The sequence below is a fragment of the Oncorhynchus gorbuscha genome, unplaced genomic scaffold (genome assembly GCF_021184085.1).
Source record: "Oncorhynchus gorbuscha isolate QuinsamMale2020 ecotype Even-year unplaced genomic scaffold, OgorEven_v1.0 Un_scaffold_2554, whole genome shotgun sequence".
NCBI classification, from domain to species: Eukaryota; Metazoa; Chordata; class Actinopteri; order Salmoniformes; family Salmonidae; genus Oncorhynchus; species Oncorhynchus gorbuscha.
In genome coordinates this window covers 29,910-57,500 of record NW_025747037.1, presented here as the reverse complement: position 1 = coordinate 57,500, position 27,591 = coordinate 29,910, and the positions used below count along the sequence as shown (strand labels likewise).

The 27,591-nt window shown below is 46.2% G+C and overlaps 1 pseudogene; it reads left to right on the top strand.

Moving 5' to 3' along the window:
• The window catches only part of LOC124026068, a 35,877-nt pseudogene extending 13,705 nt beyond the window's left edge, over positions 1-22,172 (top strand).
• The last annotated feature ends 5,419 nt before the right edge of the window (positions 22,173-27,591 follow it).

The following is a 27,591-nucleotide window of genomic DNA, read 5'->3' as shown; positions in this document are numbered from 1 at the left end:
TCACACTAGTGAGTCAAGCTGTGCTGGCTTGAATATGCTCTTTTTAAAGAGGAAAGTGTGATGACTCATCCGCACCACTATAATGATATCATGCTATCTTTCATACATCTAGATGTGTATTAACAACTGATATTATAATGCTCTGTGGCTTACAGCAGGGATCATCAACTAGATTCAACCATGAGCAGATTTTTTGTCTTAAATGGATAGTCAGGGGGCCGTAAACATAATTACAAATAATTTGTAGACTTCAAATTTATCACAAGAAGCCCAAACAGATATAATATTTGACTAAAACGTAATAATATCAAACCTTACTTACATTTGTGTACGATCACTTAAAGTATGTGGACACCTGCTCGTTGAACATCTCATTCCAGAATCATGGGCATTAATATGGAGTTGGTCCCCCCCTTGCTGCTATAACAGCCTCCACTCTTCTGGGAAGGATTTCCACTAGATGTTGGAACATTGCTGTGGGGATTTGCTTCCATTCAGCTATAAGAGCATTAGTGAGGTCAGGCACTGATGTTGGGTGATTAGGCCTGGCTTGAAGTCGGCGTTCCAATTCATCCAAAGGTGTTTGTTGGGGTTGTGGTCAGGGCTCTGTGCAGGCCATTCAAGTTCTTCCACACCAATCTCGAAAACCACTTTGTGCAAAGGGGCATTGTCATGCTGTTGCTACAAAGTTGGAAACACAGAATCATCTAGAATGTCATTGTATGCTGTAGCGTTAACATTTCCTTTCACTGGAACTAAGGGGCCTAGCCCGAACCATGAAAAACAGCCCCAGACATTATTTCTCCTCCACCAAACTTTACAGTTGGCACTATGCATTCGGGCAGGTAGCGTTCTCCTGGTATCCACCAAACCCATATTCGTCCGTCAGATTGTCAGATGGTGACTCGTGATTCAACACTCCAGAGAATACGTTTCCACAGCTCCAGAGTCCAATGGAGGTGAGCTTCACACCACTCCAGCTCTTGCGCTGACGTTGCTTCCAGAGGCAGTTTGGAACTCTGTAGTGAGTGTTGCAACCGCGGACAGACTATTTTTACGCGCTACACGCTTTAGCACTCGGCGGTCGTGTTCTGTGAGGTTGCGTGGCCTACCACTTCGCAGCTGAGCCGTTGTTGCTCTTAGGCGTTTCCTCTTCACAATAACAGCACTTACAGTTGCCCGGGGCTGCTCTAGCAAGGCAGAAATGGACTTGTTGGAAAGGTGGTATCCTTTGACGGTGCCACATTAAAAGTCACTGAGCTCTTCAGTAAGGCCATTCTACTGCCAATGTTTGCTATGGAGATTGCATGGCTGTGTACTGGATTTTGTACATCTGTCAGTTATGGGTGTGGCTGAAGTAGCCCAATCAACTAATTTGTACATTTTTATATACATTATCGTATATCTTTGGGGCGGCAGGGTAGCCTAGTGGTTAGAGTGTTGGACTAGTAACCAAAAGGTGGCAAGTTCAAATCACCAAGCTGACAAGGTACAAATCTGTCGTTCTGCCCCTGAACAGGCAGTTAACCCACTGTTCCTAGGCCGTCATTGAAAATAAGAATTTGTTCTTAACTGACTTGCCTAGTTAAATAAAGGTTAAACAAATCTCTCTCTATTATGCATGGGAATACTGATTTACATTTTCAAAATATAAATCACTTGGGGCTGATTTGGTGTTTTTACAGTCTTTTATGTCCAACATTCTTTTTGCTAAGATAAAATCACCAAACCCTGGCCACCAATTGGGGAAACCTGGCTTACAGTATGACATAGTGACTGTGTGTCTCTCTCTGATCCAGAGGCCCCTGGCCATGCAGTGTGTGAGGCAGATGCAGGAGCCCAGTTTCCCATGTCTGAAGTACCTGCTGGCCTGTGACACACACTCCCAGCTCTTCCTGTCCCACTTGCAGGGACACAGCGCTGTGTTCTGGGACGGGGACAAGGACGACAGGTTGGTTTCTCTTTGTGTTGATTTCAGAGGTTTTCCTGGCCCGAAAAGTCTGTGTAGACTTCCTGACTGTCTGTTAAAGAGCAGTGAAGGCAGAACGCACTCACACACATACATACTGTGCACATACCTCTGTGAGAGTAACACACACACACACTCCTGTCTCTTAAAGAGCAGTGAAGGCAGAACACACACACACACACACACACACACACACACACACACACACACACACACACACACACACACACACACACACACACACACACACACACACACATACATACTGTGCACATACCTCTCTGAGAGTAACACACACACACTCCTGTCCTGTAATAAAGCTCCCAGGTGGAAAGTAATTGCTTTAGTGTTGCTCTCCCCCTGTGTGTGACTGTGTGTGCTTTGGGACTGGGAGATAATCTCACCACGATAAAGGCAGCTTTCATCGCTCCATACAGGTGGTGCTAATGACTGCTATTGCCTGCAGCTGTCCTGCTGTTAACCCCATAGAGATCCTTTGTAATTCTAATACCCCCTCATAGAGGTATTGCGCCAGGGCTTCCAGCATGGGAACCGACCATGAGAATGACATGATAATTGTCAGCAGGTACTACTCCGCCAGGGGAAGAAGGAGAAAGATTGAATACTGTCCTAACTCTGTGTCAGGGTAACACAGTTAAATGGTGTGTATTATCTCGGTATGACTTGTTGGACTTGTGTGTGTGTGTGTGTGTGTGTGTGTGTGTGTGTGTGTGTGTGTGTGTGTGTGTGTGTGTGTGTGTGTGTTCTAGAAACTCTGCGATAGTGAATGTGTGTTGTCCTATAGGAACTACAGTGTGGTAGTGAATGTGTGTTGTCCTATAGGAACTACAGTGTGGTAGTGAATGTGTGTTGTCCTATAGGAACTACAGTGTGGTAGTGAATGTGTGTTGTCTTATAGGAACTACAGTGTGGTAGTGAATGTGTGTTGTCTTATAGGAACTACAGTGTGGTAGTGAATGTGTGTTGTCCTATAGGAACTACAGTGTGGTAGTGAATGTGTGTTGTCCTATAGGAACTACAGTGTGGTAGTGAATGTGTGTTGTCCTATAGGAACTACAGTGTGGTAGTGAATGTGTGTTGTCCTATAGGAACTACAGTGTGGTAGTGAACGTGTGTTGTCCTATAGGAACTACAGTGTGGTAGTGAATATGTGTTGTCTTATAGGAACTACAGTGTGGTAGTGAATGTGTGTTGTCTTATAGGAACTACAGTGTGGTAGTGAATGTGTGTTGTCCTATAGGGACTACAGTGTGCTAGTGAATGTGTGTTGTCTTATAGGAACTACAGTGTGGTAGTGAATGTGTGTTGTCTTATAGGAACTACAGTGTGGTAGTGAATGTGTGTTGTCCTATAGGAACTACAGTGTGGTAGTGAATGTGTGTTGTCCTATAGGAACTACAGTGTGGTAGTGAATGTGTGTTGTCCTATAGGAACTACAGTGTGATAGTGAATGTGTGTTGTCCTATAGGGACTACAGTGTGGTAGTGAATGTGTGTTGTCCTATAGGGACTACAGTGTGGTAGTGAATGTGTGTTGTCCTATAGGGACTACAGTGTGGTAGTGAATGTGTGTTGTCCTATAGGAACTACAGTGTGGTAGTGAATGTGTGTTGTCCTATAGGAACTACAGTGTGGTAGTGAATGTGTGTTGTCCTATAGGAACTACAGTGTGGTAGTGAATGTGTGTTGTCCTATAGGAACTACAGTGTGGTAGTGAATGTGTGTTGTCTTATAGGAACTACAGTGTGGTAGTGAATGTGTGTTGTCCTATAGGAACTACAGTGTGGTAGTGAATGTGTGTTGTCCTATAGGAACTACAGTGTGGTAGTGAATGTGTGTTGTCTTATAGGAACTACAGTGTGGTAGTGAATGTGTGTTGTCCTATAGGAACTACAGTGTGGTAGTGAATGTGTGTTGTCCTATAGGAACTACAGTGTGGTAGTGAATGTGTGTTGTCCTATAGGGACTACAGTGTGGTAGTGAATGTGTGTTGTCCTATAGGGACTACAGTGTGGTAGTGAATGTGTGTTGTCCTATAGGAACTACAGTGTGGTAGTGAATGTGTGTTGTCCTATAGGAACTACAGTGTGGTAGTGAATGTGTGTTGTCCTATAGGGACTACAGTGTGGTAGTGAATGTGTGTTGTCCTATAGGGACTACAGTGTGCTAGTGAATGTGTGTTGTCTTATAGGAACTACAGTGTGGTAGTGAATGTGTGTTGTCCTATAGGAACTACAGTGTGGTAGTGAATGTGTGTTGTCTTATAGGAACTACAGTGTGGTAGTGAATGTGTGTTGTCCTATAGGAACTACAGTGTGGTAGTGAATGTGTGTTGTCCTATAGGAACTACAGTGTGGTAGTGAATGTGTGTTGTCCTATAGGAACTACAGTGTGGTAGTGAATGTGTGTTGTCCTATAGGAACTACAGTGTGGTAGTGAATGTGTGTTGTCTTATAGGAACTACAGTGTGGTAGTGAATGTGTGTTGTCCTATAGGAACTACAGTGTGGTAGTGAATGTGTGTTGTCCTATAGGGACTACAGTGTGGTAGTGAATGTGTGTTGTCCTATAGGGACTACAGTGTGGTAGTGAATGTGTGTTGTCCTATAGGAACTACAGTGTGGTAGTGAATGTGTGTTGTCCTATACCTATAGGAACTACAGTGTGGTAGTGAATGTGTGTTGTCCTATAGGAACTACAGTGTGGTAGTGAATGTGTGTTGTCTTATAGGAACTACAGTGTGGTAGTGAATGTGTGTTGTCCTATAGGAACTACAGTGTGGTAGTGAATGTGTGTTGTCTTATAGGAACTACAGTGTGGTAGTGAATGTGTGTTGTCCTATAGGAACTACAGTGTGGTAGTGAATGTGTGTTGTCCTATAGGAACTACAGTGTGGTAGTGAATGTGTGTTGTCTTATAGGAACTACAGTGTGGTAGTGAATGTGTGTTGTCTTATAGGAACTACAGTGTGGTAGTGAATGTGTGTTGTCTTATAGGAACTACAGTGTGGTAGTGAATGTGTGTTGTCCTATAGGAACTACAGTGTGGTAGTGAATGTGTGTTGTCTTAGTGAATGTGTGTTGTCCTATAGGAACTACAGTGTGGTAGTGAATGTGTGTTGTCCTATAGGAACTACAGTGTGGTAGTGAATGTGTGTTGTCTTATAGGAACTACAGTGTGGTAGTGAATGTGTGTTGTCTTATAGGAACTACAGTGTGGTAGTGAATGTGTGTTGTCTTATAGGAACTACAGTGTGGTAGTGAATGTGTGTTGTCCTATAGGAACTACAGTGTGGTAGTGAATGTGTGTTGTCCTATAGGAACTACAGTGTGGTAGTGAATGTGTGTTGTCCTATAGGAACTACAGTGTGGTAGTGAATGTGTGTTGTCCTATAGGAACTACAGTGTGGTAGTGAATGTGTGTTGTCTTATAGGAACTACAGTGTGGTAGTGAATGTGTGTTGTCCTATAGGAACTACAGTGTGGTAGTGAATGTGTGTTGTCCTATAGGAACTACAGTGTGGTAGTGAATGTGTGTTGTCCTATAGGAACTACAGTGTGATAGTGAATGTGTGTTGTCCTATAGGGACTACAGTGTGGTAGTGAATGTGTGTTGTCCTATAGGGACTACAGTGTGGTAGTGAATGTGTGTTGTCCTATAGGGACTACAGTGTGGTAGTGAATGTGTGTTGTCCTATAGGAACTACAGTGTGGTAGTGAATGTGTGTTGTCCTATAGGAACTACAGTGTGGTAGTGAATGTGTGTTGTCCTATAGGAACTACAGTGTGGTAGTGAATGTGTGTTGTCCTATAGGAACTACAGTGTGGTAGTGAATGTGTGTTGTCTTATAGGAACTACAGTGTGGTAGTGAATGTGTGTTGTCCTATAGGAACTACAGTGTGGTAGTGAATGTGTGTTGTCCTATAGGAACTACAGTGTGGTAGTGAATGTGTGTTGTCTTATAGGAACTACAGTGTGGTAGTGAATGTGTGTTGTCCTATAGGAACTACAGTGTGGTAGTGAATGTGTGTTGTCCTATAGGAACTACAGTGTGGTAGTGAATGTGTGTTGTCCTATAGGGACTACAGTGTGGTAGTGAATGTGTGTTGTCCTATAGGGACTACAGTGTGGTAGTGAATGTGTGTTGTCCTATAGGAACTACAGTGTGGTAGTGAATGTGTGTTGTCCTATAGGAACTACAGTGTGGTAGTGAATGTGTGTTGTCCTATAGGGACTACAGTGTGGTAGTGAATGTGTGTTGTCCTATAGGGACTACAGTGTGCTAGTGAATGTGTGTTGTCTTATAGGAACTACAGTGTGGTAGTGAATGTGTGTTGTCCTATAGGAACTACAGTGTGGTAGTGAATGTGTGTTGTCTTATAGGAACTACAGTGTGGTAGTGAATGTGTGTTGTCCTATAGGAACTACAGTGTGGTAGTGAATGTGTGTTGTCCTATAGGAACTACAGTGTGGTAGTGAATGTGTGTTGTCCTATAGGAACTACAGTGTGGTAGTGAATGTGTGTTGTCCTATAGGAACTACAGTGTGGTAGTGAATGTGTGTTGTCTTATAGGAACTACAGTGTGGTAGTGAATGTGTGTTGTCCTATAGGAACTACAGTGTGGTAGTGAATGTGTGTTGTCCTATAGGGACTACAGTGTGGTAGTGAATGTGTGTTGTCCTATAGGGACTACAGTGTGGTAGTGAATGTGTGTTGTCCTATAGGAACTACAGTGTGGTAGTGAATGTGTGTTGTCCTATACCTATAGGAACTACAGTGTGGTAGTGAATGTGTGTTGTCCTATAGGAACTACAGTGTGGTAGTGAATGTGTGTTGTCTTATAGGAACTACAGTGTGGTAGTGAATGTGTGTTGTCCTATAGGAACTACAGTGTGGTAGTGAATGTGTGTTGTCTTATAGGAACTACAGTGTGGTAGTGAATGTGTGTTGTCCTATAGGAACTACAGTGTGGTAGTGAATGTGTGTTGTCCTATAGGAACTACAGTGTGGTAGTGAATGTGTGTTGTCTTATAGGAACTACAGTGTGGTAGTGAATGTGTGTTGTCTTATAGGAACTACAGTGTGGTAGTGAATGTGTGTTGTCTTATAGGAACTACAGTGTGGTAGTGAATGTGTGTTGTCCTATAGGAACTACAGTGTGGTAGTGAATGTGTGTTGTCTTAGTGAATGTGTGTTGTCCTATAGGAACTACAGTGTGGTAGTGAATGTGTGTTGTCCTATAGGAACTACAGTGTGGTAGTGAATGTGTGTTGTCTTATAGGAACTACAGTGTGGTAGTGAATGTGTGTTGTCTTATAGGAACTACAGTGTGGTAGTGAATGTGTGTTGTCTTATAGGAACTACAGTGTGGTAGTGAATGTGTGTTGTCCTATAGGAACTACAGTGTGGTACAGTGTGGTAGTGAATGTGTGTTGTCCTATAGGAACTACAGTGTGGTAGTGAATGTGTGTTGTCCTATAGGAACTACAGTGTGGTAGTGAATGTGTGTTGTCCTATAGGAACTACAGTGTGGTAGTGAATGTGTGTTGTCCTATAGGAACTACAGTGTGGTAGTGAATGTGTGTTGTCTTATAGGAACTACAGTGTGGTAGTGAATGTGTGTTGTCTTATAGGAACTACAGTGTGGTGAACTTATAGGAACTACAGTGTGGTGAACGTAGAGACGGGTCAGGTAGAGGTGAAGAGGATGCCGTGTCCAGGAACCAGGCTGAGCTGTCAGATGAAGATGGATAACACCTTATGGACCGCCACAGAGGTTGGCCAAACAATCACTAACACTGGGGTTGGAGTTGGCCAAACAATCATTAACTCTGGGGGTGGGGTTGGCCAAACTATCCTTAACTCTGGGGGTGGGGTTGGCCAAACAATCCTTAACTCTGGGGGTGGGGTTGGCCAAACAATCACTAACACTGGGGGTGGGGTTGGCCAAACTATCTTTAACTCTGGGGGTGGGGTTGGCCAAACTATCCTTAACTCTGGGGGTGGGGTTGGCCAAACTATCCTTAACTCTGGGGGTGGGGTTGGCCAAACAATCACTAACACTGGGGGTGGGGTTGGCCAAACAATCACTAACACTGGGGATGGGGTTGGCCAAACTATCTTTAACTCTGGGGGTGGGGTTGGCCAAACAATCACTAACACTGGGGATGGGGTTGGCCAAACTATCTTTAACTCTGGGGGTGGGGTTGGCCAAACAATCACTAACACTGGGGATGGGGTTGGCCAAACTATCTTTAACTCTGGGGGTGGGGTTGGCCAAACTATCCTTAACTCTGGGGGTGGGGTTGGCCAAACTATCCTTAACTCTGGGGGTGGGGTTGGCCAAACAATCACTAACACTGGGGGTGGGGTTGGCCAAACAATCACTAACTCTGGGGGTGGGGTTGGCCAAACTATCTTTAACACTGGATTTACATTGCAAGTTTACAGTTTACATAGCCCTCTGTCACAATGGAAGTCAGGATGACATAAAACCTCAGACGTATAAGCCTTGTAAGGCCATAATCCTTCTTAGGTGGATTTCATAATGTAAACAATGTACATGTTGACACCATGTCAGTACAATTGCTCTCACTATATCATAAGTATGTTCATCTCTAGTCTAACCTGTGGCTTTGGCTTTGTAGTGTGTAGGCTCAGACTGAGTTGTGTTGCTGTCATGTTACCTGGTGAAACAGCGTAAAGTCTAGTGATAACCCTAACCCCAACCCTACAGCCTTGCGTATTCTTGGCATTCTCTCAACCAAAGCTGTCATCAAGGCAAAGGATGGCTACTTTGAAGAATCTCAAATAGAACATGTATTTTGACAAATACATTTAAACTTAGTTTTTCACAATTCCTGACATTTAATCTTAGTAAAAAATTGCCCTGTCTTAGGTCAGTTAGGATCAACACTTTTTATTTTAAGAATGTGAAATGTCAGAATAATAGTAGAGAGAATGATTTATTTCAGCTTTTATTTCTTTCATCACATTCCCAGTGGATCAGACATTTACATACACTCAATTAGTATTTGGTAGCATTGCATTTAAATTGTTTAACTTGGGTCAAACGTTTTGGGTGAATTTTGGTCCATTCCTCCTGACAGAGCTGTTGTAACTGAGTCAGGTTAGTAGGCCTCCTTGCTCGCAAACGCTTTTTCAGTTCTGCCCACACATTTTCTATAGGATTGAGGTCAGGGCTTTGTGATGGCCACTCCAATACCTTGACTTTGTTGTCTTTAAGTCATTTTGCTACAACTTGGGAAGTATGCTTGGAGTCATTGTCCATTTGGAAGACCCATTTGTGACCAAGCTTTAACTTCCTGACTGATGTCTTGAGATGTTGCGTCAATATATCCACATCAATTTTCCCTCCTCATTGATGCCATCTATTTTGTGAAGTGCACCAGTCCCTCCTGCAGCAAGCACCCCCACAACATGATCCTGCCACCCCTGTGCTTCACGGTTAGGATGGTGTTCTTCGGCTTGCAAGCCTCCCCCTTTTCCTCCAAACATAATGATGGTCATTATGGCCAAACAGTTCTATTTTTCTTTCATCAGACCAGAGGACATTTCTCAAAAAAGTACGATATTTGTCCCCATGTGCAGTTGCAAACCGTAGTCTGGCTTTTTTATGGTGGTTTTGGAGCAGTGGCTTCTTCCTTGTTGAGCGGCCTTTCAGGTTATATCGATATAGGACTCGTTTTACTGTGGATATAGATACTTTTGTCACCGTTTCCTCCAGCATCTTCACAAGGTCCTTTGCTGTTGTTCTGGGATTGATTTGCACTTTTCGCACCAAAGTACATTAATCTCTAAGAGACGGAACGCGTCTCCTTCCTGAGCGGTATGACGGCTGCGTGGTCCCATGGTGTTTATACTTGCGTACTATTGTTTGTACAGATGAACGTGGTACCTTCAGGCATTTGTAAATTGCTCCCAAGGATGAACCAGACTTGTGGAGGTCTACAATCTTTTCTGAGGTCTTGGCTGATTTCTTTTGATTTTCCCATGATGTCAAGCGAAGAGGCACTGAGTTTGAAGGTAGGCCTTGAAATACATCCACAGGTAAACCTCCAATTGACTCAAATTATGTCAATGTTGGTCTCTCAGAAGCTTCTAAAGCCATGACATAATTTTCTGGAATTTTCCAAGCTGTTTAAAGGCACAGTCAACTTAGTGTATGTAAACTTCTGACCCACTGGAATTGTGATACAGTGAATTATATGTGAAATAATCTGTCTGTAAACAATTCTTGGAAAAATTACTTGTGTTATGCACAAAGTAGATGTCCTAACTGACTTGCCAAAACTATAGTTTGTTGACAAGAAATGTGTGGAGTGGTTGAAAAAACAAGTTTTAATGACACCAACCTAAGTGTATGTAAACCTCCGACTTCAACTGTACATACGTGTGTGTGTGTGTGTGTGTGTGTGTGTGTGTGTGTGTGTGTGTGTGTGTGTGTGTGTGTGTGTGTGTGTGTGTGTGTGTGTGTGTGTGTGTGTGTGTGTGTGTGTGTGTGTGTGTGTGTGTGTGTGTGTGTGTGTGTGTTCTAGGAGCAGGAAGTGTTCATCTACAGTCTAAAGGAGATGTGTCCACTGAGCCAGCCCCAGAAACAGATCTCCTGTCCTGCTATAGTCACCTGTCTGTTCCCCGTGCCCGCCATAGACCAGGTAACTTTCCTGTTGTCACCTGTCTGTTCCCCGTGCCCGCCAGAGACCAGGTAACTCTCCTGTTGTCACCTGTCTGTTCCCCGTGCCCGCCAGAGACCAGGTAACTTTCCTGTTGTCACCTGTCTGTTCCCCGTCCCCGCCAGAGACCAGGTAACTTTCCTGTTGTCACCTGTCTGTTCCCCGTGCCCGCCAGAGACCAGGTAACTCTCCTGTTGTCACCTGTCTGTTCCCCGTGCCCGCCAGAGACCAGGTAACTGTCCTGTCCTACTGTTGTCAACTGTCTTTTCCCCGTGCCCGCCAGAGACCATGCAACTGTCCTGTCCTACTGTTGTCACCTGTCTGTTCCCCGTGCCCGCCAGAGACGATGCAACTGTCCTGTCCTACTGTTGTCAACTGTCTGTTCTCCGTGCCCGCCAGAGACCATGCAACTGTCCTGTCCTACTGTTGTCACCTGTCTGTTCCCCGTGCCCGCCAGAGACCATGTAACATACTGTTCACTACTGCCCTGTATGGTTGTCATGATACCAGTATCACAATAATACCATACTCGATTTTCCATGGCGAACACATGAAGCAGACTACTATTTGGTCCTTTAGGAACCATTCATACAATATTGTGTATAGCTTAGAAAATAAACACATTTGACTCTGGGTGATAACATAATGCTCTTTGTTTCCAAGATTAGGATTGTTTTCCTTTAGAATTGAAATTCGCATCATGTTTTGTTTCCTTGCTACCAGACTTATCGCGATACTGCTACCGTGACAACCCTATCTCAAACCATCTCCTAGACCAGTAGTTCCCGAACCGGTCCACCAGTAACCCCAACAATACACATTGTTGTTGTAGCCCCAGACAACCATACATGATTACATGGATCTGTGTGAGAAAGAATTATGGGAACCCAACCCATTGTTGTTCCATCATCTACTAAACCCCAATGTAACTCTGATACACTGGATAATCTGTGTTCTCTTATCTCTGTACTGTACAGTGTTTATACAGTAACAGAACAGCAGTTGATAATAATACGGTACCATCTAACTGCCTTCCAAACCAGCCTCACTGTTTTCACTGTTTGTAGGGATTTATTTGCGTTCTGACCATCATTAACTAACACAGCTACTGTGGTAAAAGAGGTTTTACGGTCCTCTTAACAGTAGAAATGCCAGCCCTCGAGCGGTCCCACTCTGAGCCAATGGCGCGTCTTTTTTTATTTAAATTTTTTTATTTTACCTTTATTTAACTAGGCAATTCATTATTTATTTTCAATGACGGCCGAGGAACAGTGGGTTAACTGCCTGTTCAGGGGCAGAACGACAGATTTTGTACCTTGTCAGCTCGGGGATTTGAACTTGCAACCTTTCGGTTACTAGTCCAATGCTCTAACCACTAGGCTACCCTGCCGCCCCAAGAACATTCAAACAGTATAAATCCATTTAATATATGCATCCCGAAAATTTTTCCTTTGGTTGTGTTTATGAAGGTAACATTAGAATACAAACTTGTATATATTTTTTTTTCTGCCTCCCCGACCATCCGACTGACTAAAATGGGGCAGTGGCTGAATCTAGTTGCCTACGTCTGCTGTAGGGGGATTTTAAAAAGACACTTATTGTTGCTCTGTTTCCCTGCCTCTGTATCAATTCCAAGCTGCACTAGTCCATCTCTTCATATACAATTTGACTATTGTTAATATTGTCACCCATCAGACTATTGTCAACTTAATCTTGTGTTTAGGCTAACTCTATTATTACGTGTAAAATGTATTTCAATATAGTTTAGATGGGCCATCAGCTGTGCTGTGTTAAATATACTTATTTAGGAAAAGTCAATGGCCAAGTCATTTCAAAGTGTAAATTAGTTTTGTGTCAACATGACGCTTTCAGTGCTTCTAGTGATCACTGCCTTTTTACAGGAGCACTGCCTGTTTGCCCCCCCACCTCCCCTTCACCCCCCTCTCCCTAGACCCTCAGCCCTTTGAAGTGTCCTGTGGCTGGGGTAGTCCAGGTGTTGAGTCTGACCTAGTGGAGCCTGCTGTCTGTCTGGGGATAAGGAGCTAAAGACTCTCTCACATTATACCTGCAAGGCGCTTTGATTTGCTTGCCTCGAAGAAGGGGCGCAGGAGTGTTGGATAGTTCCATTTGTTTGAACTTTGACAGAAGCAACAGCCCCAAAGTACCATAGCTCTATGTAACATATTTCTGACACGTCGGCTGTTCAGGGTGTCACACTGCAGACGTGGAGCCCCCTTTGATCTCTCCCTCCTTCCCAGAAACCCCTCCTCCACTGAAGTCAGCTGTCCAGGTGGAATAGTCCTGCTGTAGGACAACAGTAGAACAACCGCTGGTAGTTGCTAGGGGGACTGCGAGTTCGTGGGAGGAACAACTCTGGGGAAAACATTCTACAGTGACACTTAGCCGCTGACCTGGTTGTATGACATGTAAATATGTTTGGGAATGACGAACGCTATCAAACGCATATTTACACTTAAATTAGAAGACCGTACAGTAGATTGATTCACTGGTTGTATTATTTACTGCAGCAGTCTTTTTACTGCCCCGCTCTCTATTCTAACTTAGTAAACAAGAATGTTTTCACCTCCGTTCATGCTTTTCATCTAGTCTTCTGTCTTTATCAAGGTTGGGATGTGTTGTTGATATCTTTACTATCTCTGTCTCTCTCTCCCTCTCCACGTCCCTTCAACCACTCTCCATTCCGTTTACACCCCCCCAACCTAACATTCTGGTCTCCTCCCACCCAAGCAGACCCAGGCGTGTGTCTTCATGGGGATGTCAGACGGTCTGGTGGCAGTGTACTCCCTAATGGATGACATGCCTGTAGAAGGAGAGACCTACCTGTGTTCTCACACCCTCAATATGACCATGTTTGGGATGGAGGACTCTGACCCCAGACAGAGACCCTACCCAGTCAGGAGCATGGTCCTGGTCCACAGTGGATCCCAGGTTGGAATAGATATATCAATATGCCGATATATCGAAATGTATCTATCTATCTAGATATTCTGATATATTTCAATATACCTGTATACCACAATGTCCAATGATGACATAGTAAATAATTGTGTACAGTAGTGAAATACCGGTAACCTCATTACAATGTTACTGGGTTAAACTCTGGTCATATTAATGGTCATAAAGTGTAAATCTTATCTCCACCTCGCTCTTCCTCCCAGCTGTGGTACTCCCATGGTCCAGGCCTGCTGGTGATCGACTGCCGGACCCTCCAGGCGGTGCATCGTCTGGACCCCTACGACCCACCATCCTCTATACAGGCCCTGGCCTCCAGCCCCTGTCTGTGGGGGGATGAGGCGGTGTGGACCCTGGACGACCACACAAACACCCTGCAGCTGTACCACGCTGCCACCTACCAGCTCTGTGCCACGTACAGGTGTGTGAGACGTGGGTGGGTGGGGTGAGGTAGTGTTAGACTAATGGGTAGAAAACAGCTATAAGATACGCTAGTGGTAGGTAGGACACAGCTATAGGATACGCTGGTGGTAGGTAAGGACACAGCTATAGGATACGCTGGTGGTAGGTAGGACACATCTATAGGATACACATCTATAGCTGGTGGGTGGTAGGTAGGACACATCTATAGCTATAGGATACGCTGGTGGTAGGTAGGACACATCTATAGGATACGCTGGTGGTAGGTAGGACACATCTATAGGATACGCTGGTGGTAGGTAGGACACAGCTATAGGATACGCTGGTGGTAGGTAGGACACAGCTATAGGATACGCTGGTGGTAGGTAGGACACATCTATAGGATACGCTGGTGGTAGGTAGGACACATCTATAGGATACGCTGGTGGTAGGTAGGACACATCTATAGGATACGCTGGTGGTAGGTAGGACACATCTATAGGATACGCTGGTGGTAGGTAGGACACATCTATAGGATACGCTGGTGGTAGGTAGGACACATCTATAGGATACGCTGGTGGTAGGTAGGACACATCTATAGGATACGCTGGTGGTAGGTAGGACACATCTATAGGATACGCTGGTGGTAGGTAGGACACATCTATAGGATACGCTGGTGGTAGGTAGGACACAGCTATAGGATACGCTGGTGGTAGGTAGGACACAGCTATAGGATACGCTGGTGGTAGGTAGGACACATCTATAGGATACGCTGGTGGTAGGTAGGACACATCTATAGGATACGCTGGTGGTAGGTAGGACACATCTATAGGATAAGCGGTACAAATACACAGCCAAGACACAATTTATAATAGGGATCCATAATAAATACAAATACACAGCCAAGACACAATTTTACTATGCAACAGACCATGTGACCAATACATACACATAATACAAATGTAATTTCGTCATTCCAGCTGTGGAGACGCCAACCCTCTCCGGGACGTGTTCACTGTACAGCGACCTGCAGGGGTTACCATGGCTACTAGTCCTGACCTTGACTCAAAGAGGAAGAGTCTAGATGAGGAGGAGGAGGAATGTCCAAACGACAAAGTGACGCTGATCTACAGCGAGGAGGCGGGAACTCAGATCATCCAGCACCAGGATTCGCTGACGGACTACTGCGCCATCTCCTCTGACTCCACCCCTCCGCTGGGATTTGACCGATCCGGCCCCTTGTCAGAGCCGCTGGGATTGGACAGAACCAGTTCCTGCGCGCTCAGCTCATTGGCTAGTTCCAGCAGTATGCCTTTTTCCACTGAGGAGGAAGAGAGGCCTCAGGACCACCCAGACGACCCTGACCCTGTGGTGAACTCTGACCCCACCACAACCTTTACCACCACTCCCCCCCACCTGCAGGCCCTCACTGTGCTGGCTGTCAATGGAACCCTTTGGATCCCCAGGTACCCACAATGCTACACACACAAACCCAGCATGTCACACTGTCTTACAACACACTTTTTTGCAGTCAAGAAAAAATTGCTATACCATATTTAGGTGGTTCCTGAGACATTAACACTCCTCCAGGCGTTGTGAGATCTGATACTGCAACATTTCCATCTGGTCTGTCTGGTCCTACTCCAATCTGTTTTGGATGTAAGCACTAGTTGTTATTTAGGGGAAGTTGTGTTTCCATAGCTCGGGCTGACACTGAAGACGTGAAGAGCAGAATCAACAACCTCTGAAATATCTGAACGGTTCCTTTTGTGAAGGAAAAGGCTTTTTAGAAAAGGCCCAAATGTCCCAGTCTGGATCCAGGTCAGGGTCTTTTTCTGGCCCAGAGTAGACTTGTTTTGGGCCAGGCTTCAGAGGGTGAAACACTAAGGTCTATCTATGTCTTTAGGCCAAACACTGATTGCGACCGTTAGTTGTTGTGCTAGTCAGCTATAGCTTGTTCTCTATCCAACTTTCTAGTTAATGGTGAGCCAATATATTTTATCATGGCTTTGTCTTGTCCCTCTGCAGCAGACACGTTTTGGGCTTCTTTGTCATTATTGAGCCAATACTCAAATCAGCAAGAAGTGATTTGAATCAGAGTATAATTAGAATCTATGAGTAGAATCTACATGGTCAGCCCCACTGAAACACTACCTATTTGACTCTGCCAAGAACAGATCTTTAGTCACTACTGTGTTGTGTTCCAGGAGTGGTGGTGACGTGATGGTGATCGAGGTCCAGCGGCAGACAGGACAGCTCAGGGGGCGTGTCATCGCTGTGCTCTGCCCCCCTGGAACTTCCTCTTACGGGTGAGGTCATATCCTGTCAGGAAGGCTGTTTCTCAATAGTCTAAAAGGACAGTTTGAGATGCATCCAATCTTTTTGATAGCCAGTGAGGTGTGTAGACTGTCTGTCCAATCAGCTTCCACCATGCTGATGGAACAGCCAGTTACAAATCCACTCCTAGCCCCACCCCCTAGACAATGCTTTTAAATCTGAGAAGTCTGGATAGGTTTTGTGAATATGGTAATAGCCCTCCCTTGCCCTCTGATAGGCTAGATCAGGGCTGCTGCCTTGGAGCGCTACAGTCCTGCAGGGTTTCAGTCCAACCGTTATTTAGCACACCGTAGTCTATTAGCTGCTTACCAAGACCTTAACTAGCTGAATCAGGTATGTCAGGTTGGGCCTAGACTGAGACCTACAGGACGGTATATCTCCAGGAAGAGGGTGGAGCAGCACTGGCCTCAATGATATTTCCTTTGGGATCCATAGGATGTACCCATAGGATGTACCCATAGGATGTACCCAATCCATAGGATGTACCCAATCCATAGGATGTACCCAATCCATAAGATATACCCAATCCACAGGATGTACCCAATCCACAGGATGTACCCAATCCACAGGATGTACCCAATCCATAGGATGTACCCAATCCATAGGATGTACCCAATCCATAGGATGTACCCAATCCACAGGATGTACCCAATCCATAGGATGTACCCAATCCACAGGATGTACCCAATCCACAGGATGTACCCAATCCACAGGATGTACCCAATCCACAGGATGTACCCAATCCACAGGATGTACCCAATCCACAGGATGTACCCAATCCACAGGATGTACCCAATCCATAAGATGTACCCAATCCATAAGATGTACCCAATCCATAGGATGTACCCAATCCACAGGATGTACCCAATCCACAGGATGTACCCAATCCATAGGATGTACCCAATCCATAGGATGTACCCAATCCATAGGATGTACCCAATTGTAGAGGCTACCGTATGGGTTCATGCTCTAAAGCAGGTATCCCATTCCTAGCCTTCGAGAGCCACAGTGTCTGTTGACGACAGCTTCTCCTTCAGTAGTAGCCTTTACATCCTGCCGAGCAGAGCAGTACTGGGCTGGCCTGGTTACGTACCCACCATAGTAGCTGTAACCCTGCTGGAATAGACTGTCTGAGCCAGCACAGTTCCGTTGGGGTCGGCACGATAGTGTAAGATATTATACACCTTTGGCCTTAATGGCAAAGCTGTATAATTACCCCCATGTATTTACCATAAACGCCTCATTTGGGGATTTTGCGGTATTGTACTATGCTTTCTGTTGCTCTTTTTTTGTGTCGTCATTAGCACATGCTGATTTATAGGCACATTGAACCATGTCGCACGCCGTAGTTTAAAGCCTGGATTGTGGTCAAACGATGATGTCATATCTGTTCTTCAATCTTTTTTGCACCTTGGCCATTGTCTGGGAAGCAGAACAGAGACCCTCCATGCTCCAGGAAGTGCAGTTGAAGACACCTGCTGTAAATTATAGTCACTTTCAAATAGATTGCACCGCACAAAGAATCCCCAATGCAATTATAACATCCAACGAAACAGTGTGGGAAAGTACTCCATTGATTAACCCATTACAGTCTAAGCCTGGGGAAAGAGGGGGTGGGGGTTCTACTAAGATATATGGAATTGTTTTAAGAAGGTCATACCAAGGATCATTTAGTTATTTGATTTAGAATTTTAATACAGGGGCGGAACCAAATGTCAGGGCAATGTCTTTCTACCGTAACACCGGCACATTGCCCCGTCTAAGCCACGGAATGCATCCCAAATGGCACCCTTTGCTCTATAGAGTGCACTACTTTTGACCAGAACACCTATGGGCCCTATGTAGGGCATGGGGTTCCATTTGGGATCCAGCCATGGTGTTAACAGTGAAAATCCGTCCTCATTCCAGACCTGTGGAGTGTTGGACCTCTTTATCTGCTGTAGCAAAGTAGGCCAGCAGAACTGTCTGGCTACATCCCAAATGGACCCCTAGTCCATATGTAGTAGCACCCTGTTCCCTATTGTGTGCCCTGGTCAAAAGTATTGCACGACATAGGGAATAAGGTGCAATTTGGGACGTACACACTTTCTGGCACAGCAAGAAAAGGAGCTGGAGATTAATTTGCTGATTCAGCTTCAATAAAGACCCAGCAGAGATCCCTCATCATGTGCTTAACGGGGTTTTTCTCTGCTCTGTAATTATTCCTATAAACGTCCCAGCAGCTGTTTTAGCTACAGCAGAAGAGGACTTCTGTCTGAAGTGCATGCGTGTACGTGTGTCAGTGTGTGTGTGTGAGGTTTTAGCAGCAAGCAATGAAAGGGCCACCCAAAGCCGAGGTCCTTAATAAGCAGTGGTTGTCAGGGGGTTAGTGCTATCTGGGATCCTTAGGACATCCTTAACCCATACCCTAACTTTAACATTAACCCTTACCTTAGCCATTTCAATTTCAACTTCAATATAGATCCCATTTAGACTAGTAGCACCAGGGACAGGTTGAGGTCTGGCCATAGGGTGGCAGGAAGACAGGAAAGGCTGTGAGAAACATGCTGGAGATTCTGGGCTTGTTTCACATCCACTGTAGATTGACTCGTTATGTAGATGACTCGTTATTTAGGATGCAAGGTGATTTGTAGATCAATCAGTCACAATTACCCACAATGCACCACATATGTAATGCTATCAAACACGGTCTCTGTATCAATTTCATCCCATTTGAAACAAACTACAACTTATAAAGGCTTTACAGGGCATTACGAAAGTCTTCATCATTCTCTATGGCGATACCACTATTGTGTTGTAATGGCATGTAACCAGCAGTGTTGTAATGGCATGTAACCATCAGTGTTGTAACCAGAGAGGATGATGGTAGTCTTGGTAAGCTACAACACATGAAACAACAGTGTTGTGTAACCATCAGTGTTGTAGATTGCAGTGCGTACCAGAGAGGATGATGGTAGTCTTGGTAAGCTACAACACATGAAACAACAGTGTTGTGTAACCATCAGTGTTGTAGATTGCAGTGTGTACCAGAGAGGATGATGGTAGTCTTGGTAAGCTACAACACATGAAACAACAGTGTTGTGTAACCATCAGTTGTAGATTGCAGTGCGTACCAGAGAGGATGATGGTAGTCTTGGTAAGCTACAACACATGAAACAACAGTGTTGTGTAACCATCAGTGTTGTAGATTGCAGTGTGTACCAGAGAGGATGATGGTAGTCTTGGTAAGCTACAACACATGAAACAACAGTGTTGTGTAACCATCAGTGTTGTAGATTGCAGTGCGTACCAGAGAGGATGATGGTAGTCTTGGTAAGCTACAACACATGAAACAACAGTGTTGTGTAACCATCAGTGTTGTAGATTGCAGTGCGTACCAGAGAGGATGATGGTAGTCTTGGTAAGCTACAACACATGAAACAACAGTGTTGTGTAACCATCAGTGTTGTAGATTGCAGTGTGTACCAGAGAGGATGATGGTAGTCTTGGTAAGCTACAACACATGAAACAACAGTGTTGTGTAACCATCAGTGTTGTAGATTGCAGTGTGTACCAGAGAGGATGATGGTAGTCTTGGTAAGCTACAACACATGAAACAACAGTGTTGTGTAACCATCAGTGTTGTAGATTGCAGTGCGTACCAGAGAGGATGATGGTAGTCTTGGTAAGCTACAACACATGAAACAACAGTGTTGTGTAACCATCAGTGTTGTAGATTGCAGTGTGTACCAGAGAGGATGATGGTAGTCTTGGTAAGCTACAACACATGAAACAACAGTGTTGTGTAACCATCAGTGTTGTAGATTGCAGTGCGTACCAGAGAGGATGATGGTAGTCTTGGTAAGCTACAACACATGAAACAACAGTAGCAGGAAGATCATTTGTGGGTGTGTATATGATGCATGGTTAAGCACGCAACACGGCAACAAGCTATGTGGAAGCCTTCCCTCTTCCCAGAGTGTTTGTGTCATGTCCTACATAAATCAGGAGGGCGGTGATTGACCTGTTTGTGTCATTTCTGGAAAGTATGTATTAACCTGGCACTTTAAACACAGATCTAAGATTCTGAGTTAAAGTCAGCTTTTAGGGAAGGTAAGTTCATTCTAAATGTGTGCCTTAGGGCACCTTCTACCTAGAGGTAGGAATCCTATGTAAACAGGGTGTTGTGTGTACCCCTCAGTGTACTCCTCAGTGTACTCCTCAGTAACCTTCCAGGGAACCTCTTGTCAGTAAAGCCTGGCTACTTCTAGGAAGAATCCACACATCCACACTCATTTCAATGTTTAACTCTCTCTTTCCCTCCTCCCTATTTCACCCTTCTCTCTTTCTATTACTCTTCCCTCCCTCTCTTTCTCCCTCGCTCTTTACCCCCTCTCTCTCTCAGGACCCTGGAGGAGGCTGCACTGGTGGCAAAGGACACGGTTGTGTGTGGCTTTCGCAATGAAAATAGGGCCTGGTGCCTGTGTGTCTGGCGGGGCTGGGGCCCCCGTGAGCTAGAGGTCTTCTACCAGTCCTACGAGGAGCTGGGGAGGCTGGAGACCAGCATGAGGAAAAGAAGGTAGCCGTTGTACAGCACCGGCCGTGGTGTCCCAGGCAGAGGCTAGCAGTCACAGAATCATAGCTCTCTGTCTGTCTCTGTGTGTGTGTGTGAGAGAGAGAGAGAGAAAATTCACAGGCCCCCAGTGTTCAGAGCAGGGGGCCGCGGAGCTATGACATCAGAGTGACAAGGAGGGGTGAGGGAGATGGTGAAGCAAAAGAGAGGACAGGAGAGATTGGTATATGTTGAGAGGAGACTCAGGAATGGGGGGGGGTGCCTCATCCTGTCATAGCTCGGGCCCAAACCCCCTGTGTGCCCCCAACACACCCCACACTTCCCCCTCTGGAGCATCACTAAGATGGATTGACTACCAGTTAAACCTGAGCCTGAAGATAGAAGGGACTAGGGTTGCAATTTTCCGGTAACTACCAAAAATGACAGGTTTTCAAGAAATCCAGAATCTACCAACCAGGATTTGTGGAAAACCTGGGGATTTTGGGAAGGTTCCTGGAGTTGTGCAACCATAAAACAGATGGTAGGACAAAACGGGCCGTAAAGACACGTGTCCCAGATCTACTGAACACAGAGTCTCCTCACTTCACAGGACAGTGGAACGTAACACTCAACTGGGTTGTGTGTGTGAGATATATGAGTAAACAACACCGTGAGCAGTTCCGTTTCCACATAAGCCATCTCCCAACAGACCATGGACACAGCAGAAAGGACTCACCCCTGCCCTGCAGTATAGAGACTGGGACTGTCTCTAAACCAATGACAATCTCCTATACCAATCTCTCACACTAGCTCAGATAGACATTAGATGAAGGGTTCATTAGATTTTAAACATGTTCTGCTGCTGGGCTAAACTCTGACTTGTGCATTTAACAAGTAACAAAACTGTAGACAGAAGTCAGGGTTAACTATGTGTAGGAGTTTGCCCTTCGGTTTGATGTCCGTCAGTTTTTCTTCAAGTGTTGGTGCTTGAAGTTGCCAGTACTATATTGTGTATTGAGCCTGCATCCCAAATGGCACCCTATTCCCTACATAGTGCACTATGGGCCCTGGTCAAAAGTAGTGCACTGAGTAGGGTTCCATTTGGGACATCCAGTGTGTTGATACCAACATGGGAGGGTTTGCTAACTTCACTGCTGTGTCAGTGAGATGGTGTTCATTTCTGGTGTAATATGTTCAAATCCTCTTCAGTGTAAATATACTGTACGACCATGAATAAACTTCTTCTCATAGTAGAAGCCTGTGTTGAATGGAAGTTTATTGATCTCTTATCCAACCTGCCTGCTGTGTCTATCGAATGGGATCAACTAAATGTTGCTTGTAAGAGACTTGCCTGCATCCCCCAATCTCCTACATTTGACTATCCTCTCCTTCACTCCCAAGACTCTCTTTTCCCCCTCTCTCTCTCCTTCTCTCCTTCTCTCCCCCTATCTCTCCTTCTCCCCCCCCTCTTTCCTTCTCTCCCCCTCTCACTCTCCTCTCCCAAGACTCTCTTTCCCCCTCTCTCTCCTTCTCTCCTTCTCCTTCTCTCCCCCTATCTCCTCCTTCTCCCCCCTCTTTCCTTCTCTCCCCCTCTCGCTCTCCTTCTCTCCCAAGACTCTCTTTCCCCCTCTCTCTCTCCTTCTCTCCTTCTCCTTCTCTCCCCCTATCTCTCCTTCTCCCCCCTTTTTCCTTCTCTCCCCCTCTCGCTCTCCTTCTCTCCCAAGACTCTCTTTCCCGCTCTCGCTCTCCTTCTCCCCCCTTTCATTCTCTCCCCCTCTTTCCTCCCCCCCTCTTTCCTTCTCTCCCGCTCTCTCTTTCCTTCTCTCCCCCTCTTTCCTTCTCTCCCCCTCTCGCTCTCCTTCTCTCCCCATCTTTCTCCTCGCTCTCCTTCTCTCCCCCCTCTCTCCTTCTTTCCTCTCTCTCCCCCTCTCTTTTTCAACCCACCCTCTCCCCTCATTTGGGGAAGGAGGGAATATTCTAGGCAGATTGTGAGAAGGATACAGAGGGATAGAGGGGGCACGTTGAGAGGGGAACGTGGAGAGATGGGGGGGTAGGTGGGTGGGTGGGTGGAGCAATATGGGGAGAGAGAGGTAGGGGGTAGGTAAGTTCTCCAACACAGCCTTGCTGTAACCTGACCGCTGATGAGGGATGAAAGGATGGAGGGGGGGATGATGGATTAATGAAGGGAGCGCTGACAGGGGTCCCACCTGGAGGGAGGAATACAGGGTGCTTGTACCATACTATGCCAGGTATTACATATACACACAGAACATTGAACCTACACAAACACACACAGTGTGCAACTCTGGACAACATGTATGCAGAGAGTGGTAGGTAAATGCAACCTCCTAGAAAATATAATATTGTTTGAAAACCAATGAAGCATATCAGATCTCTAACCCAGATCTAATCTCTAACGTACTGAATAAAGCTTCCCGAATGAGCAATAGGCAGTAACTGTCTTTCTCACTTCAGAGAGACCCTGGCCTGAACAGAAGCTACAGTACTGATTGAGGTTTTCTTGAATTTGCTCGCGAAACCATTTCGTAAACAAGATGACAGTCTCTGCCAAGGGTTTACTTAGCCCAAAACATGGTGGCACAGAAAAACCATGAATGTTGCTCTTGTCATCTAAAAACACTTGGTAGTCTGTTGCCCTGATATGAATTGGTTTCACTCAAATCTCGGGGTGTCCTCCAGCAACCTCTGGGCCCTGTATACACATGGTCCATAACACATCTGACATAGCGGTGATAATACATCCAAGAGTTTTTCTGTACAAAATTGCAACCGCTGTGGCGATTTACACAATTGTGTAAAAAAATAAATTTGCAGGCAAACTCTGCACTGTATCACTAAAATATCCCTTCCATTGTCAAATGTGTTCTGCATCCTCAGTGTGTATGGGGCCTCTGAGCTTAACAGTAACTTATGCTTTGCTCCAACACACCTCTGCCCCTAAGAGATGAGCCCATAAGAACCTAATAGCCTACCTCTACTAAAGCACTTTTAGATTTGGCCTGGATTCACTTACTCATAAAGTGCAATCTTTAGTAGCCTACAGTTTTACACAGAATAGGGTGAAGTTCCCTCTAGATGCTGATCTTGGGTCAGTTTTGCATTTTCCCCACTAAATGGTTAAGGTTAGGACTGAGGGAGAGGAAGCTGATCCTAGATCTGTCCCTAGGGAAAACTTTACGACAGAGCCTTTTGCACAGTACGTTGCTAGTATTTTAACCTGGGTTAAGGGCTTACAGTGGCTTGTGAAATTATTCACCCTCCTTGGCATTTTTCCTATTTGTTGCCTTACAACCTGGAATTAAAATGTATTTTGGGGGGGGTTGCATTTGATTTACACAACATGCCTACCACTTTGAAGATGCAAAATATTTTTTTATTGTGAAACAAGAAATAAGACAAAAACAGAAAACTTGAGCGTGCATAACTATTCACCCCCTCCAAGTCAACACTTTGTAGAACCACAGCTCTATTAGCTTGGCACATCTAGCCACTGGGATTTTTGCCCATTCTTCAAGGCAAACTGCTCCAGCTTATTCAAGTTGGATGGGTTCCGCTGGTGTACAGATCAAATCAAATGTATTTATATAGCCCTTCTTACATCGGCTGATATCTCAAAGTGCTGTACAGAAACATTTACATTTACATTTAAGTCATTTGCTCTTATCCAGAGCGACTTACAAATTGGTGCATTCACCTTATGACATCCAGTGGAACAGTCACTTTACAATAGTGCATCTAAATCTTAAAGGGGGGTGAGAGGGAATACTTATCCTATCCTAGGTATTCCTTAAAGAGGTGGGGTTTCAGGTGTCTCCGGAAGGTGGTGATTGACTCCGCTGTCCTGGCATCGTGAGGGAGTTTGTTCCACCATTGGGGGGCCAGAGCAGCGAACAGTTTTGACTGGGCTGAGCGGGAGCTGTACTTCCTCAGTGGTAGGGAGGCGAGCAGGCCAGAGGTGGATGAACGCAGTGCCCTTGTTTGGGTGTAGGGCCTGATCAGAGCCTGGAGGTACTGAGGTGCCGTTCCCCTCACAGCTCCGTAGGCAAGCACCATGGTCTTGTAGCGGATGCGAGCTTCAACTGGAAGCCAGTGGAGAGAACGGAGGAGCGGGGTGACGTGAGAGAACTTGGGAAGGTTGAACACCAGACGGGCTGCGGCGTTCTGGATGAGTTGAAGGGGTTTAATGGCACAGGCAGGGAGCCCAGCCAACAGCGAGTTGCAGTAATCCAGACGGGAGATGACAAGTGCCTGGATTAGGACCTGCGCCGCTTCCTGTGTGAGGCAGGGTCGTACTCTGCGGATGTTGTAGAGCATGAACCTACAGGAACGGGCCACCGCCTTGATGTTGGTTGAGAACGACAGGGTGTTGTCCAGGATCACACCAAGGTTCTTAGCGCTCTGGGAGGAGGACACAATGGAGTTGTCAACCGTGATGGCGAGATCATGGAACGGGCAGTCCTTCCCCGGAAGGAAGAGCAGCTCCGTCTTGCCGAGGTTCAGCTTGAGGTGGTGATCCGTCATCCACACTGATATGTCTGCCAGACATGCAGAGATGGTCACCTGGTCATCAGAAGGGGGAAAGGAGAAGATTAGTTGTGTGTCGTCTGCATAGCAATGATAGGAGAGACCATGTGAGGTTATGACAGAGCCAAGTGACTTGGTGTATAGCGAGAATAGGAGAGGGCCTAGAACAGAGCCCTGGGGGACACCAGTGGTGAGAGCGCGTGGTGAGGAGACAGATTCTCGCCACGCCACCTGGTAGGAGCGACCTGTCAGGTAGGACGCAATCCAAGCGTGGGCCGCGCCGGAGATGCCCAACTCGGAGAGGGTGGAGAGGAGGATCTGATGGTTCACAGTATCGAAGGCAGCCGATAGATCTAGAAGGATGAGAGCAGAGGAGAGAGAGTTAGCTTTAGCAGTGCGGAGCGCCTCCGTGATACAGAGGAGAGCAGTCTCAGTTGAATGACTAGTCTTGAAACCTGACTGATTTGGATCAAGAAGGTCATTCAGAGAGATAGCGGGAGAGCTGGCCAAGGACGGCACGTTCAAGAGTTTGAGAGAAAAGAAAGGGATAGTGGTCTGTAATTGTTGACATCGGAGGGATCGAGTGTAGGTTTTTTCAGAAGGGGTGCAACTCTCGCTCTCTTGAAGACGGAAGGGACGTAGCCAGCGGTCAGGGATGAGTTGATGAGCGAGGTGAGGTAAGGGAGAAGGTCTCCGGAAATGGTCTGGAGAAGAGGGGAGGGGATAGGGTCAAGTGGGCAGGTTGTTGGGCGGCCGGCAGTCACAAGACGCGAGATTTCATCTGGAGAGAGAGGGGAGAAAGAGGTCAGAGCACAGGGTAGGGCAGTGTGAGCAGAACCAGCGGTGTCGTTTGACTTAGCAAACGAGGATCGGATGTCGTCGACCTTCTTTTCAAAATGGTTGACGAAGTCGTCTGCAGAGAGGGAGGAGGGGGGGAGGAGGATTCAGGAGGGAGGAGAAGGTGGCAAAGAGCTTCCTAGGGTTAGAGGCAGATGCTTGGAATTTAGCGTGGTAGAAAGTGGCTTTAGCAGCAGAGACAGAGGAGGAAAATGTAGAGAGGAGGGAGTGAAAGGATGCCAGGTCCGCAGGGAGGCGAGTTTTCCTCCATTTCCGCTCGGCTGCCCGGAGCCCTGTTCTGTGAGCTCGCAATGAGTCATCGAGCCACGGAGCAGGAGGGGAGGACCGAGCCGGCCTGGAGGATAGGGGACATAGAGAGTCAAAGGATGCAGAGAGGGAGGAGAGGAGGGTTGAGGAGGCAGAATCAGGAGATAGGTTGGAGAAGGTTTGAGCGGAGGGAAGAGATGATAGGATGGAAGAGGAGAGAGTAGCGGGGGAGAGAGAGCGAAGGTTGGGACGGCGCTATACCATCCGAGTAGGGGCAGTGTGGGAGGTGTTGGATGAGAGCGAGAGGGAAAAGGATACAAGGTAGTGGTCGGAGACTTGGAGGGGAGTTGCAATGAGGTTAGTGGAAGAACAGCATCTAGTAAAGATGAGGTTGAGCGTATTGCCTGCCTTGTGAGTAGGGGGAAGGTGAGAGGGTGAGGTCAAAAGAGGAGGGAGTGGAAAGAAGGAGGCAGAGAGGAATGAGTCAAAGGTAGACGTGGGGAGGTTAAAGTCGCCCAGAACTGTGAGAGGTGAGCCGTCCTCAGGAAAGGAGCTTATCAAGGCATCAAGCTCATTGATGAACTCTCCGAGGAACCTGGAGGGCGATAAATGATAAGGATGTTAAGCTTGAAAGGGCTGGTAACTGTGACAGCATGGAATTCAAAGGAGGCGATAGACAGATGGGTAAGGGGAGAAAGAGAGAATGACCACTTGGGAGACATGAGGATCCCGGTGCCACCACCCCGCTGACCAGAAGCTCTCGGGGTGTGCGAGAACACGTGGGCGGACGAAGAGAGAGCAGTAGGAGTAGCAGTGTTGTCTGTGGTGATCCATGTTTCCGTTAGTGCCAAGAAGTCGAGGGACTGGAGGGAGGCATAGGCTGAGATGAACTCTGCCTTGTTGACCGCAGATCGGCAGTTCCAGAGGCTACCGGAGACCTGGAACTCAACGTGGGTCGTGCGCGCTGGGACCACCAGATTAGGGTGGCCGCGGCCACGCGGTGTGGAGCGTTTGTATGGT